Source organism: Equus caballus, chromosome 24, assembly GCF_041296265.1.
Source record: "Equus caballus isolate H_3958 breed thoroughbred chromosome 24, TB-T2T, whole genome shotgun sequence".
Lineage (NCBI taxonomy): Eukaryota > Metazoa > Chordata > Mammalia > Perissodactyla > Equidae > Equus > Equus caballus.
In genome coordinates, this window is record NC_091707.1 from 44,312,370 (window position 1) to 44,327,919 (window position 15,550).

The following is a 15,550-nucleotide window of genomic DNA, read 5'->3' on the forward strand; positions in this document are numbered from 1 at the left end:
CTCACTTGGTCTTTAACCAACAGCATCTGTGAGAATCTCCTACCAGACTGTAAATTTCTTAGGAATGAGGATTATATTCCTGAGTGCAACAGCCAAAGACAGTGCTGGTGGGGACTTGAAGTAATGCAGTAAGAGTGGAGACTATGAAAAAATGCACTGATCTTGCACTTTAGCACAGAGCTTGATATCCAGTAAGGACTAAATAAATATTTGATTGACCAAACAGATCTGAGAAGTCTCTTAACAGAGGTATATCCAGGGCACTATGTGAGAAAAAAGGCTAGAAGGAGTAACTTTGCCTGGGAGGGTCAGATAAGTCTTTGCCACAGAATTAATACATCAAGAGCTACAGTTATCCTGTTATTAACTGAAATCTACCAGTCTTTATTATGTGAATCTATTAGTCTTTCACCACCATTGCTAGGTGGTATGACCAACAAGCATGTCAAGTCTACTGCAGGTCACAGTCAGAATTTACTAGTTTTCTGTCGATCTTCACTGCCCACAAAATTGGAACTTATCTCTTTGTCTAAAAATAGCTTGATAGTTACTAACAAGAAAATAAGGACACATCCTATCTATGTTCCAAATATTAAGGTCTTGAGATCTTTGCATTATTACAAAGAGGTAAACCAATAAGACTGTAATATTCTTACTATATCCTCAATACCTGTCCCGCACATCTCTGAGTAGTAACATCTTTGAGATGCAGGTATTTTTTGGTCTTCAGAGAGCAGAGATTTTTCACTCCTTGCCTTACACTCTCCATTTTCCCACAGATTGATATGAATAAAGATTGCCACTCCACTCCAGCCTTGCATTTTTCTTCTGAATGATACTAGGATTGGGTAATCAGATCAATTTATTGTTAATCTGAAGGAATTTTCTTTCCAATGAGACTTGCCAGACACATTTCTGTCCTTCGAAATCACTGTAATTGACCCAGCAGAGGGAAAATGAAGAACAGCACCTGTCTGCTCAGGCAATCAGTGACAAGATGGGAAGCCCTGACAAGAGAAGTCCTTGTTCCTCGTCTCTCATGCAGTACTCACACTGTGACGGATGTGAGTGGAGTCTCAGAAGCCTTCTTAACTAGAGTCCTAGCTAATAACACTGTCCCCATGAAACAGCACATGGATAACCAGTAAGGAGGAAAGGCATAGCGCGCAAAGAAAAACCAATCCTTGGCCTTTGGTCCCAGCTGAGCAGCTCGCTGGCAGCCAGCTAACTGACATCCTTGGGAGGGAGTACTTTTTGGACTTTCCAGCATCCCAGGGCACTAGCTGATGCTGCTTGAAGCAGAGGAAGTGCCTGGTCACCCACAGAATCATGAGAAATAAGATATTCTTGTTGTTTTAAGCCAATATGTTTTGGGGTAATTTGTTACAGAGCAGTAGGTGGCTGAAACATAGAGGTCCTATGAGAGGAACCATAAGACTATGAGAGGCTGATATCAAGACAGCAACTGGTCCTGAGGGCTGCCTTGGTTTTCAAAGATCTTCCTTTTCTAGTTCCAAGATTTGTTTAGCCTCATAGTAAACCCCATTTTTGTCCAAGTAGGGTGGCAGCTGCTCAGATCTCCCTGATCAAAGGGCTTGGACGTGGGAGCAGAGGTGAGACTACACATGGGGATAAAGTGACTCTAATATAGTGAGGAAGACAGACAGTGATAGACACTGCCTCTCCAGGAGGAATATAGCTGCAGGGAGGACAAGTGACCCATGAATAGCAACACAGCCTCTGTCTGTCAGTACCGGGGCCCAAACCCTGACTTTCCCCAGCCCCAGCCTCTCTGTGGGGAACGACATGTGCATGTTGAGCTTGAGCAACAAGAAAAAAGGATGAGAAGCAGGAAAAGGAAAGGAAAGAGGGAGAATTGAAACATCCCAGAGCCACCCTTCCCAGCCTTGGCTTTCTTTATGTGTGTGGATTACAATTCAGTTTGACAAGTTAGAGTGAGTTTTAGCAGGTTAGAGTCCAAGTGCAGTAAGTGGGAGGAGAAGACAGACTGAGCAGGTATGGATGTGACAGAAGCACCAGCTTGTGGCCTTACTCTACCCATCCAACAGTTATTGGATGGACAGTGTGACTCGACAAGAAGCAAAGATCCACATGGATTGATGGAGCTGTTGGCAGGTAAAGAGAGATCTAATTCAGGGATTGGATTGAACGATAAGTCTCATAGTAATTAGGATGGGCCAGATTATATTGCAGTGACAAACAAATCAAAAATCTCTTGGCTTACGATGGAAAAGTTTACTTCATACTCACACTATGTCCATCAGGGTCATCAATGGAGCTCTTCTCATCCCAGCCACTCAAGGACCCAAGCCTTGGGAAGATCCATCCTGATGTGGCTCCGTGATTGCAGAGGCAGGGGAAAATGGCCACCACGAGGTTAGAGGCCTGCCTGAGAGTGACACAACACTTTTACTTACATTACACTGGCCAAAGTAAATCACATGGCTACGCATGTGCTCTGTAAGATAAGGCTATATAATCCTCCTGTAGGGAGGGGCTTCAACATGGGTTAAGGATACAAGCCTGCCACAAGGCCTAGGCTTTAAGAAAGGACCAAAGCAAGATTCCAGACATCAGGAAGCTCACAGGCTGAGCACCTTGCCAAGGGAAGGATTTGAGCACGGAGATAGGTCAGACACATGTGGCTGAGTCTCCAGGGGAAGAGCCACAGAAAACAGGTGAAAGTAAGTTCATGAAGCCAGTGATAAAAATAAACAGCAGTGATAATAGTAACAGCAGCTACCATCTATTGAGCCCTACTTTTTTGAACAAGACACTTTACACACATTATTTCATCCTCATCATACATCAGACATCCATCACTTTATCCTTTTAAGAATTCTATGAGGTTAGTCTTTCTGCCTCTATATTACAGATGGGAGACTGGGGTCAGAAAGATTATAGCACTTGACCAGAGTCATAACATTAGAAAATGGCAGAGCCAGGATTTGAACCCAGCTCTCGTTGCCTCCACAGCCCATGATCTTTCTTTTCTTCCCACAGTACTATGCTACCTCCCTTGGCACAATTGCAGATTAGGACCAGCAACAAGATACGTGTATTCTGACCTGCCAAGTCAGTGGCCTGAAATCTTCTAAAGAGATGTTGAAATTAGCAACTCAAATGTATTGTGAGTATTGTTGCAAGGGGGGTGGGAGGAGGAAGGTGGGAGGGCACAGAGTAGCAGGTTATAATAAAGTTTATTCTTCCAAATTAAACCACACCACCTATTCCTTACATAAACATCAAGAAGCTAATGCTGCAGAAATCAGCATCTAAAGAGTTATTTGTTGCAAGCCAAGGTCAAACTTTTCTCTTTCATGCCTTATGGTGAGTCCAGTGAGCCTTATAACAAAAACAAATCCCCAAGTCAGAGTGCACTGCTGAGGAGCAGCTGTGGAGGCTTCTGTCATACGCAGATTATTATATTCACTGACTTCACAGATGAGCTGAGGGGATTTCACTTTGCTAGACTATTTAAGATTCACTCAGAGCATCATTTCTGCTGAACTGCACACCCGTAATGAAGGCAGTCACTGTTCTCCATGTCTCCTCCGTGTCTGCTTGCGTTTGTTTGCTTAATGGAAGCCTCTTGCCTTATAGAGTTCAAATTAAAATGCAATTTGTCATCAAGCATTAAAAATACTCCAACTACAAGACATAGTAGTTAAAACTGGAGATCATCCAGGGGCTTCTGTTTCCCTGGCTAAAGAAATAAGGCTCCTCAGAGTACACACACATCACTTTGGCCCATGCCTCAGGCTTTCTCAGAGCACATCTGAATTGTGTGCTTTTTAGTGTATAATACAAGTCATATAGTTGGAAGAAGACTTTGGTCAGCTCTTGAGATATATCTCTCTGGGAAATCAAGGAACTCTCAAAAAATGCATCATCTCACTGAATGACCCAGAGACATTCAGCAGCATTAAACAAACATTTATTGAGTTCCTACTCTGTACCAGAAATTGTGCTCAACAATAAAAAAACAAAGGTAGGCAAGACATCATGTCTGTTTTCAAAGATTCTATCTGGAGAGGGTTGTAGACAAACAAACACTGTGCCACAGGAACAGTACAATGTGCCAGAGAAACGCTATGGAAACACTAATGTCTGTGGCTTACTTTTTTCCTTCTGTAAAAGTCATAAGCCAAATTAACATGACTGCTTTCAAATAAGTCAAGGTGGATTTTTGATTACATGATTCCAAATAACAAGATGTCTACATTCAATGAATGAAGGAATAATCTGATCATTGTGTAGATTGTATTGCTGTATCAGACACACTCTTTAGATGCTGTTAAATGTTTGCCTAAGAATGAATTAATTAAAATACATAGTATATCAGTATCAGCTCAGAAATATAGAGAGCTGGAAAGAGAATCCAAATTTATAACACCAGACAAACTGCAAATTACCAACTTTTCTTGGATCCATCAGAAAGTTTAGGTTGTGGGGAAAATAGACAACTTGACGTCTAGCGAGAGATTGGCGTCTGCAGGGAGAAACAAGAACCAAGGATTTATTTACTTGGGGCAGAGGCTTCGGGACACCAGATAAACTGGTATAAACGATACAGTTAAAATTTTTTAATGAATTGCTAAAAGTGTAACAAATTACAATTAATTAATTGTACCAAAACGAGAGCATAAAGCCCCTAAGAGCCACAGATGTCTAAGAGGATTCGCATCTTGTGCACACTTTCCTTCCATGAATCCCACAGCAGCTCACGGGGAAAATTGGAGAGAATCCTGAGAAACCTTCTCAGATAGTGCTGTTCTGGGAAGCAGAACAGCAGACACTACTGAAATTCTGCCCAGACCCATCTTCACTATCTTCCCTAAAGAACAAAACCCCTAATTTGCATGGGAAGGGTAACTAAGGATAGCTGTTACCTTAGGACGCTGGTGGAAACATTGCAATTGGGTGAATAGAAGTGCCAATCAAAGCTCTTCCCCTGGGGGAGGGATGGGAATACTAGCTAGGTGCGCACACTACAATGGAGAGTGTGCAAGAGCATACACCTGAGAGCCAGGGGTGAAGTGCCTGTGTACGATTGAGGCTTCCTAAGTGTCAGAGAACTCCCCACTCCACCTTACTCCACCATCAGGCTAGCAATCTCAAGTAAAGGTAACAGGAGAATACAGCTGGAGAGATAAAAGACAAATTCTCTTCGGGGCAAACACAGAGGAAAAACCCAAACCCAGGGAAAGTAGAAATTGAAAAAATGACCTGGAATCAACCTTCACCCTTATGTAAGATGTTGCTAGAGGAATTTGATGCCTGTGGTGTACTCAGGCTAACCATAGCAACAACAAACCTCAAACTCAGCTCAACTCCTGTCTAGATTGACTCACCCCTGCCCCAACTCTAAAGGCATGCCATCTCTAAACAAAAATTCTACCTTACTATCAACTCTCTGATGTAAAACATCTGGCTTTCAACAAAAACATTCTGACACACAAAAAGGCAAGAGGAAACACACTGTGAAGAGATAAGCAATCACTGGAACCAGACAACTATGCTGGAACTATTGGACAGGGCATTTAAAATAGCTATTATTAATATACTAAAGATCATAACATGAAAAATAAACAACATGCAAGGTCAAATGGGTAATTTCAGTAGAGAGATCGAATTTATAATAAAGAATTGAATGTGAGTGCTAAAATTGAAAAACATTGTAAACAGGGATGAAGAATGCCTTCTATGGGTTCCTCTCAGTAGACTGAACATGGCCAAGAAAAGAAGAAAGAAACTTGGAGATAAGTCAATAGAAATTACCCAAACTGAAATACAAAGGGGAAAAGAGTTAAAATAAAAACAGTACAGAACCATTGTTGAGAACTGTAGGAAGACATCAAATGGCCTAAAATATACATGACTTGAATCACAGAAGAGGAAAAGAGATATAGATAAGTATAAGAATATTTTGCCAAGAATTTTCCAAAATTAATGACAGGTGCCAAACCCCAAATCCAAGAAGCTCAGAGAACACCAAACAGGAAAAAAAATTTAACCTAGGTGTATCATATTCAAATTGCTATAAATCAAAAATTGAAAGGCATCCAAAGAAAAGAGATACATTGCCTATGGAAGAGCAAAAAGAAATGTTACAGGAACCTTCTCACCAGAAACCATACAAGCAAAAAGACAATGGACTGGCATCTTTAAATCTTTGAAAAAATCAAAAAACCTATCAACATAGAATTCTACATTGAGTGACAATATCTTTTAATATAAGGGACAAAGGAAGATTTTCTCAGACAAATAAAAACTGAGAGAATTTATTGTCGACAGACCTATTCTAAAGAAATAGTAAAAGAACCTATTCAGACAGAAGGAATATATCAACCAGAAACTGGAATCTATGTAAAGTAATTAGTAATGTTGGAAACGGAAAAAAATGAAGGCAAAAATGAAAGTTTTTAATCATCATCATTGTTATTTTTCTGCTGAGGAAGATTCTCCATGAGCTAACATCTGTTGTCAATATTCCTCTATTTTGTGTGGGATGACCCCATAGCACAGCTGATAAGAGGTGTAGGTCTGCGCCTGGGATCTGAACTCATGAACCCGGGCAGCTGAAGTGGAGTGGACCAAACTTAGCAACTACTCCATGGGGCCGGCCCCTGTCATTATTTTTAATCATTCTAAAAGATAACTGTCTAAGGCAAAAATAGTAGCAATGTTCTACATGTTTATAGCACATGTAAAAGTCAAATATATGGCAACAAATAGCACAAAGGTTGGGAGGCAGGAGGATGGGAAGTAGGCATATTTATAATCCTAAACAGGCTACCATGCACGCCCCCAACAAGATTCTATGCCCTTATCCTCAAAACATGTGAATATGATGAAATATCAATCCTACGACTACACAAGTTACCTTAAATGGCACAGTTGACCTTAATCAGCCTATGCTGATTATCCAGGTGGGGATGATCTAATCACATAAGCCCTTAAAGCAGAGAGCTTTCTCAGGCTGGTAGTGGAAGGAAGTCAAAAAACATTTGAAGCATGAGGAAGACTCAACATGTCATTGTTCCTTTGAAGATGGAGATGACCTGTGGGAAGGAATGCTTGTGGTCTTAAAGAGTTGAGGACAGGGAGCAAGAAAACAAGGATGGAAATCTAACCTGAAGTGAGTTTGCTCACCTATAGTACACCAAGCCTATCTCTGACACTGGGTGTAGTGGAAGAAAGTAGGAATTTTATTATTGCACAGCGCTGAGCAAAGTGAAAGGGCAGCTAATGCTGAAATCTGTAACTCCCTGAAAAGCCAAAAATAAGGAATTTTATTTGGGGTTTTAGGTAGGGGAGAAGGAGCATATAGCCTCGCTGGTTGGAGCTTTTCCACTAGCCTATGTTTGGCCTTGAGACTACTTTCAGAGTGGAGGGAGCCCGTGACCTTGCTGGTCAGCAGCTTTCCCACTAGCCTGTAGCTCCTTGGTGGGGAGGAGAAAGAGGATGAGACAACAAATCCAGGTGGTTGTCCTTGGCTATTTGTTTCCATGGAGGATAGTGGATTCTGGAGCCTGGAAGCCAGGGAGTAAGCAGGGAATGAGTGCTTTGGTTTTAACCCCATATATGCTGGGTTTAATGTAGGGAAACCGATATCAGGGCTGGTATCAGGACCTCAGATTCATAGCCACAAGGAACTGGGCTCTACCAACCCAAATGATCTTGGAAGTAGATTCTTTCCCAGAGCCTTTATGTAAGTGAGCATAAATGAGGCCATCTTTTTATGCTAAATGGCCCCAGCCCCTCCTCTATGTGACTACCTGCTGCTCTGCACACACTCTAAAAAACTCACATGCTCTCCTGATGTATGGCTTCCACTTACGTATGTACTCCCCAATAGCCTGATAAATTAAAACTTTGTTCTATGAGTTTCTCTCCAGAACAGGCTGACGACAGGTGGGAAACACACCTACAAGGTATCCATCACAGCTGACAGAGGAATGAAACAATAAAAGACCCTGGAGTCCATCATACCTGAAAACTCCCCCCTTACTGCCCATTTTCCCTACCTCAGGATTCTATAATTTTTGGAAGATTTTTCTTTTGAGACATTAGTCTGCCATCTTCCTGATTATGCCGGCTAATCAAATTAAAACTTTCTTTCTCCATCTCTAACTCATTGTGATTAATTGGCTCAGATTGCGGTGAGCAGAGCAAGCCCATTGCTTGGTATCATCCAGATGGGAGCCCAGCCCAGGCAAGACCTGTAAAAAATTCCAAGCCACAGAGGGCATTGCTGCAGCAAGCTAGAAACAGCAATAAGGAAGTACACGTGTGTTAGCAAAGGGTCCTATCTAACTTCATCCCACCACAAACAACATGTGAGAACAACACAAATGCACATCCTTCAAGTACATCCCTTCTCACTGTACAGCTCCCTCCCTATTTCCTATAAACAATAGAGTCTCTGTCCTAATAAAGGTGTTCCCACACTCAAAATGGCAGGGCTGATGAAGAGGCAAACCATGGAGTTTTTTCTTTTTCTTTTGACTGTGGAGTTTTTAATGGAAAAGAAATTTCTAATCAATAAATGATTTTGGAAACTCATTCCAGTGTTGATAAAGGTAAAATTTCCTTCCAAGTGTGTCGAATCTCGGTGCAGCCAACACGTGCTACTGCTTACTAAGCTGCCTAAATTCTCCCCCAAAGAGATCAGTGTATAGTTTTTGGAGGGCACACAATTCAGTGCTACCTTAATTTTATCTCCTAAAAAATGTAGCTGATGCTATTTCCAAGCCAAGTAGTGAGTATGTGGTACTAAGGACCACAGTGAACTTAACTACAGTCATGCATCAATTAACAACAGGGATATGTTCTGAGAAGTGCATCCTTAGGTGATTTCATTGTTCAAACATCACAGGGTTATGGTATAGCCTACCACACACCTAGGCTATGTGGTATTAATCTTATGGGACCACCATCCCAAAGTCGGCTTATCGTTGACCAAAATGTCCTTATGTGGTACATGACTGGATTCAAAGACAATGTCCTATATGATACTTTAATGATGGACATGTGACCTTATGCATTTTTCAAAACCAATAGAATATGAAAGACAAAGAGTGAAACCTAATATAAGCTGTGGGTTTTTAGTTAGTAATAATTAACTCATTGATTGTTACAAATGTACCACATTAATCCAAAATGTTATGAATAGGGGAAGCAGAAGAGGAGGAAGACTTGCTGCCCATTTTTATATAAACTAAAACTGCTCTAAAAAATGTCTACTAATTTTTTTAAATGTCCAGATTAAGATAAGATAATACCTTCTTCCTCTTTTCTGATCCATTAAAGCTCCCCTCTCCCTACACACACACACACACACACACACACACACACACACACACACACAGAGGCAGAAAACCATTAAGTACAGTGCAATCATTGGCTTCTATAAGACTGCCCTACATTGCTGGTTGGATGACACATAGATTGACAACCAGACACCTCTTTGGAAGCAATGAAGAATGATACTGGGGTTTTCTGGTTCTGAGGACAAGAACACCAATAGTCAACACTCTCCTCATATTTTCAGTGGCTTCAACATTGTGGCAGGGAAGCAGCCAGCTAATTAAGAGATTAAAAAGGAAGTAAGTATTATCAAGAAATATTAACTGGCAAAAAGCATTGAGTAAATCAGAGAATACCACTGACATGAAATTATTTTCTATTAGTTCCATTTCCAAAATTCCCTAATCTAAAAAGAAAACTATTAAATGTAAAATTTGCCTTTATCCTAGGAAAAAAATTTTAGCCACTTTCCTTTCCAGAAGATGAGAGAAACTCACCAGGCATAGTGAAAAAAATCAACAAATCACAAGAAGGCGACCATTTTGAGTTTTCAGTGCAAATATTTTCTTTCACGAAAAATTGCCTCCAAGAAGAAAAGAAAAATTCTCAGAGGAAAATTTCTGATTTGTTTTCCAAACGAATTTCAAGAGAAAGTTGCTTATTTGAAGTAGGGACAAGATTTGGTTCTTGAAAGACAAGACTAGCAAAATTTCAAATGCTTTGGGAGCAACAAACAGTAGATCATATGATGCAGAAAACCAAATATATGGTTTACAACATCAACTCAAAAAATCCTTCAAGAACACAAAGACAAAGGGAAAAATGAGAGTGAGAAAAAGCTAAGAGAATGATGAAGGTTCAGTCCATGAGATCTAAAACACGTAAAACTGGAGTTCCCGAAGAAGATTACAAAGCAAAGAGAGAATATACAATAAACAAATAATGTCAGAATATTTGCTTAGCAGAAGTAGAAATTTTCAGATTCAAAGAGCCCAATGGGATCCCAGCAAAATCAAAGAAAATGTGCATATGTATTAACAAATTAATGTTTTAATTTCTAAGAGAAATATAATATTTTATGAGCAGTCAGGGAGACAGGTAAAAAGAAGAAACAAAGAAACAAAGAAAATAGTTACTGACAAAGAAAAAAAACTTGTTTTTGCATCAAAACTGCAATAACATTGAATGTCCTTGTATTTTAGTTTAAAAACTGGCTATTCTAGGTTAGATTTGGCCAGAAAACTTATTTTGTACAAAAATTCCAAGCTCTTTGAAAAATTGAAAGGTCTGACAAAACAAACCTTCATTCCCTTTGACAACACTGGCAAAATGGAGACTGAAAAACGAAAAACAGCCATCTACAAATTATACTTAATTCTCCTCATAATGTTGTCAAGGGTCAATCACATTTTGAGGTATCCGAAGAGAATGCACCTATCTCTAGAAGAAGCTGTGGAGGACAGTTTTAACAAGGATTTGGAGTCATAAAACTGACTCAAGTCCAAACTTTGCCTTCTCTGTGCCCACCGGTTATGTGATTTCAGGCGAATTACTTCTCCATTTGAAGACTTTGATTTCTTCTAACATGACATGGGCAGAAGGACATATTCAGTGGCCCATGTCATGCCCGAATGGATGCACTGCTGTTAGGATGCATTAAGACAAGAAAAACTGATGACATACGCAAAAAGGTGACAGGAGATTAGAAGGATCATTTCTAATGGAATCTGAGGGTTAATCACAGAAACCAGACATGGAAAAGAGTCACAAGATATTCTCCTAAATACTGATATAAGAAGAATCACGATATTGTCCCCAAGTATTCATTAACTTGATCAAAAAATGTTAATACGGGGCCGGCCCCATGGCACAGAGGTTAAGTTCACACGTTCCGCTTCTCGGTGGCCTGGGGTTCGCTGGTTCGGATCCCAGGTGCGGACATGGCACCGCTTGCCATGCCATGCTGTGGTAGGCATCCCACATATAAAGTAGAGGAAGATGGGCACAATGCTATCTTGGGGCCAGGCTTCCTCAGCAAAAAGAGGAGGACTGGCAGTAGTTAGCTCAAAAAGTAGTTACTAGTTCCTCAAAAAAAAAAAAAAGTTAATATGCTCATGACATGCATAAAAGTAATCTCGGCTCTGCAGAGTTTTTGAAAAAATGTTGAAGGATGTGACCATTGCCTTTTGAGGTCTTATAAATTCTAGTGAAAGATAAGACATACATCAATGAATAGATAAATACAAGGATATTTATGGAAGACATAAATGAAAAGACTGAATAGTAAGTGCTGTAGGAATTGAGAAGAAGACAACCTCTAGCCTGAAGCATTTCAGAAAGAGGTAGGGCTTTAGTTGGATCCTGGAGGACAGGTAAGTGAATCAGGGACTGATTAAATGTTTATCAACCATTTACTCTTCTCTCTATGCAAAAAGATAGATGACATTTCTCAGCCTCTCTTGCAGCTAGATGTGGCCATGTGATTGAGCTTTGACCAATGAGATGCAGGTAGAAGTGGTGTACTCGCCTCCATACCTGGCCCATAAAACATCCTGCATATTACTCCATATTCTGGCTTTTCCTTCATTGAAAGCTCAGAATAATGGGTCTATTGAATAACTATGAAGCCCCCAAGGATAGAAAAGCTACTATATGGAATGACTGGCCCTCAAATGACTGCCTGGGAAAGACTGCCCCCCTATTCTAGCCCTCAAAGGAATAAGAGGTGAAAGATAGGCTCATTTTGTTAAGCCCCTGAGATTCAGGGTTGTTTTTTATGAAGATTTGAATAATATCATACTTTGGATAATATAATGCTATTTAGTGGAGTAGGGCAAAAAGGAAAACAGAGGAATAATCAGAGCCTAGAATGTTCTATACCTGTGCTTCTCAAATAGTAATCTTGCATATGAATATTCATGGGGTTTTGATAAAATGTAGATTCCAACTCAGCAGGTCCAAATAGGACCTGAGATTCTGCACTATCAAGCTCCCAGGTGATGCTGATGCTGCTGGTCCACAGACCACATTTTGAGTAGCAAAGACCTCCAGAAAGCGAAATTGCAAGAATAGCCACCTCCTCAGTAAGCCATTTTAGGGCCACATGTGAATGTGTGCTTCATTTTGGAACTGAGCTCTATATATTTTAGTTATGTCAGCAATGATGCAAACGTCAACGAAGGTTGTTGAATGATGAAATAACACACTGTGTGCCCACTAATTAAATGAACTTGGACACAGAAAGTTTCTTTTTAAAAACCAGAATCATGATTAGAAATAATTACCACTTTTCACTCTTGTTTATGCTAACAGAACATTTCAGGAGCCTCATTTTGCAGTACCCCAACCAGATAAGTACCTGCATTAAGGTGCATAAAATAAGCCTGCAAAACTTCTGAAGTTGGCTCATCTTTAAGAAAGAAAAGAAAGTTCAACTAGACACTGAAGTGTTTTCCATTATTAAGCTACTTTGACGAAAGATGGGGTGAGAACCCACACACCACTATAAACGTTCAGAGTGACAAGGAAATTAAGTTGCCTTTTACACTTAACTTCCTATTATTGCTTTTCCATTTCTACTTAATCATTACGTCTTTTCCTAAATGAGTAGGAGGAAAAAGTAAAAATAAAAAGACAGAGAAAATCTCCGTTCCAGTCATTTCTAGGAAACGGGGTATAACAGTTTTAAATTTGCATTGTAATTACGTATAAAAGGAAATTTAATTCATTTGCCTCTCATAACTCATTTTTCAGATATAATTAAAATGACCCCAGGAAGAAGGTCAAAATAGCACAGTCAATTTGTACAGAACAGATTCTAGACTTTTCAGTGCTCGCTTCTTATCAGTTTTGGTTTGTGAGAATCAGAAAGAATGTTCCTGCCATTCTCTTCAAAATAAGCATGGTTTAAGTATGCTTTTCTTTTTTACTGAAGTAATCTGGTCAAAAAAACTTGCCATTCATGTGAACGGAGGTTCTTGCCCCTCAAAGTAGGAAGAGCCTTGTGTCACCATTCCCATGGGAGGGGAGAGGCTGAGACTCTAAAATGCCCCCATGCATTTGCAGACCGCACTTGGAATGCCTGAATTCTACAGACATTTATTTCCTGCTTCCTGGGGGAATTACAAGCCCCCTTTGGAAATTTAACCTGATCAGTAATTTCCACCTTGTGAATGAATTTAACAGGTACATTTTCAGAACTGGCATTGGTCAAGCAAAAATCACATGAATGCTGAAATTCTGGACCCTGGAGAGAAGGGACAAGACAACAGAAAGGGAAGTCGGGGGGTATCTGAGGTGACCTGAGCCACTCCTTACTTTCACCCAGGTCTCTCCCTAATGAATCCATATCCTGGAGGTGGGGATGATCAAGAGTAAGTTGCGATATATGGAGTTGACAAGCTGGTAAATCTGTAATTTCTCACAGGGTCACATCAACAGTATGACTTCAAAACTGCACTGGAAGCTTCAGGAATCTCTGAAAATGGTGGAATCTCATTTCCAAGATGGCAACACAGCCAGAAAAAGTGGAGGTTCTCTGTTGCTGTAGCCACGTGGCTCAGGAATGTCCCCATGACTGGGGCCCAAAAGCACTCTAGTATTCTCTTGTGATTTTCCAGATGCTCCTGCAATTAGCTGTGGTCTCCAGGGTAGGGGGCGTGGCGGCACCTGGCTTGCATCTTCTCACATTAGTCTTTCAAAGGAAAACTCTCCAGAGGGAACATCAAAGGAAAACAGAGTTGGTGATAATTCACTAAGTTCAGCCCAGGGCCACAGAAGTAGAAGCCTCCACTTTCCTGAGGTTCGATATCCCAGGGGGGCAAGACAGGAGCCACACAAGTTACTGGAATCCCCTAGATCTTGCCAGAAGGTGCACCATCCTCAATTCCAGCCAGTGCCGGGTCCCTAAGAGAATCCTCTAATCCAAAGGGCAGCATGAGGACGTAAGTTAGTAATCATTGTTCCATCCTCATAGCCAATAACACCTTATTTGGAAAAGCTTTCTACTCTAGCCACCACCAAAGAGGAAGTGATACAACCTAAGAAACTAAAATGACTGCTCTCTGGTTTTAGAAAAATAAACATTTCTTCTGAAAAAATTCCTTGTCATGGCACATGAGACTGTTCTCTCCATCTTCTGGTATCCTATGTCTGGTTACACCGAAATACTTTGATTTTCCTAATTTTGCCCTATTCTTCCATGTTTCCTACTGTACTCCTTTTCTAAAATGTCTTTACCTTTTAAGAATAGGCCCATTTCTCATTCATCCACCAATGAACAAATTTTATAGACATATTGCATGCACATCTTAATACCCAATAAATTACTCAGTACTGAATACTCAAAGCACTGGAAATTCAAAGCCAAATAAAACCTTCTGTAAGTGAATATTTATTGTAGGACTATGTGCCAGGCACAGTCTCTGCCCCAAAAGGACTTAGAGCTGTCAATGCCCTCTAGGCAAAGACCACCAGGAACACACCTATAGGAAACGCTGGGTTTACAACTCGTTGCAACAACAGAGTCTGCATACATGGGACAGGAGCATCTCAGTTAAAGGGTGGTAAGGAGTACTTACCACTGGATTTGAGCTTTTATTAGGTTTTTTGGGGACAGTTCAAGGAAGTGGGGCTTTGTTCTGGGCTGAATATTGTCAGAAAATGGGGATAATTAATCCTATTATTTAGTATTTTAATAATTCTTATCTAGAAAGCAGGAGGAAGAAAGCAAAGAGAAAGCTATATTTGTGTTTTGTTGTTGTTTTGTTTTTTTTTTTTTTTGAAAAAAAGCAGTGGTCACACATACTAGCCAAGATAGGGGGATGTTTGGTCATTTCTGTAGCTTGGACAATGTCCTTATTTTTGTCTGACTATAGACATGATTATAGAGTGGCCCTGTTTCTGCCTTGATTTATCACAGTCTTAGTGGCCTTGACTGATGCTGGTGTTCTGTGAGATTATGTTCAATAGGAGAAGACCAGGGCCACACTGTGACTCCAGGTCAGCTCTTAACAACACAAAGGCCCAGCTGAGAATGCCAGGCCACTTCCTTGTTATTCAGCTGCCAGACCAGAAAGACACTTTTGCTAGAAGCTTCCATAGCACCTGAGGTGGAAGCTGTGACCCATACTCATATCTCCCTTCATAAATGAAGGACAGATTACCCCAGCTGCTTGTGCTGCTGCTAGCAAACTGCCTCTAGCTGGTGGCCCTCTTC

At 40.5% G+C, this 15,550-nt stretch overlaps 1 long non-coding RNA gene across 1 annotated transcript in view; it reads right to left on the reverse strand.

Moving 5' to 3' along the window:
• LOC111770374 (uncharacterized) overlaps positions 1 to 15,550 on the reverse strand; it is a 129,245-nt gene that overhangs the window by 103,238 nt on the left and 10,457 nt on the right. Inside the window, exon 2 of the long non-coding RNA XR_002803614.2 lies at positions 2,272 to 2,410. This is a non-coding gene — a long non-coding RNA (uncharacterized lncRNA). The remainder of the gene's footprint in view (positions 1 to 2,271; positions 2,411 to 15,550) is intronic.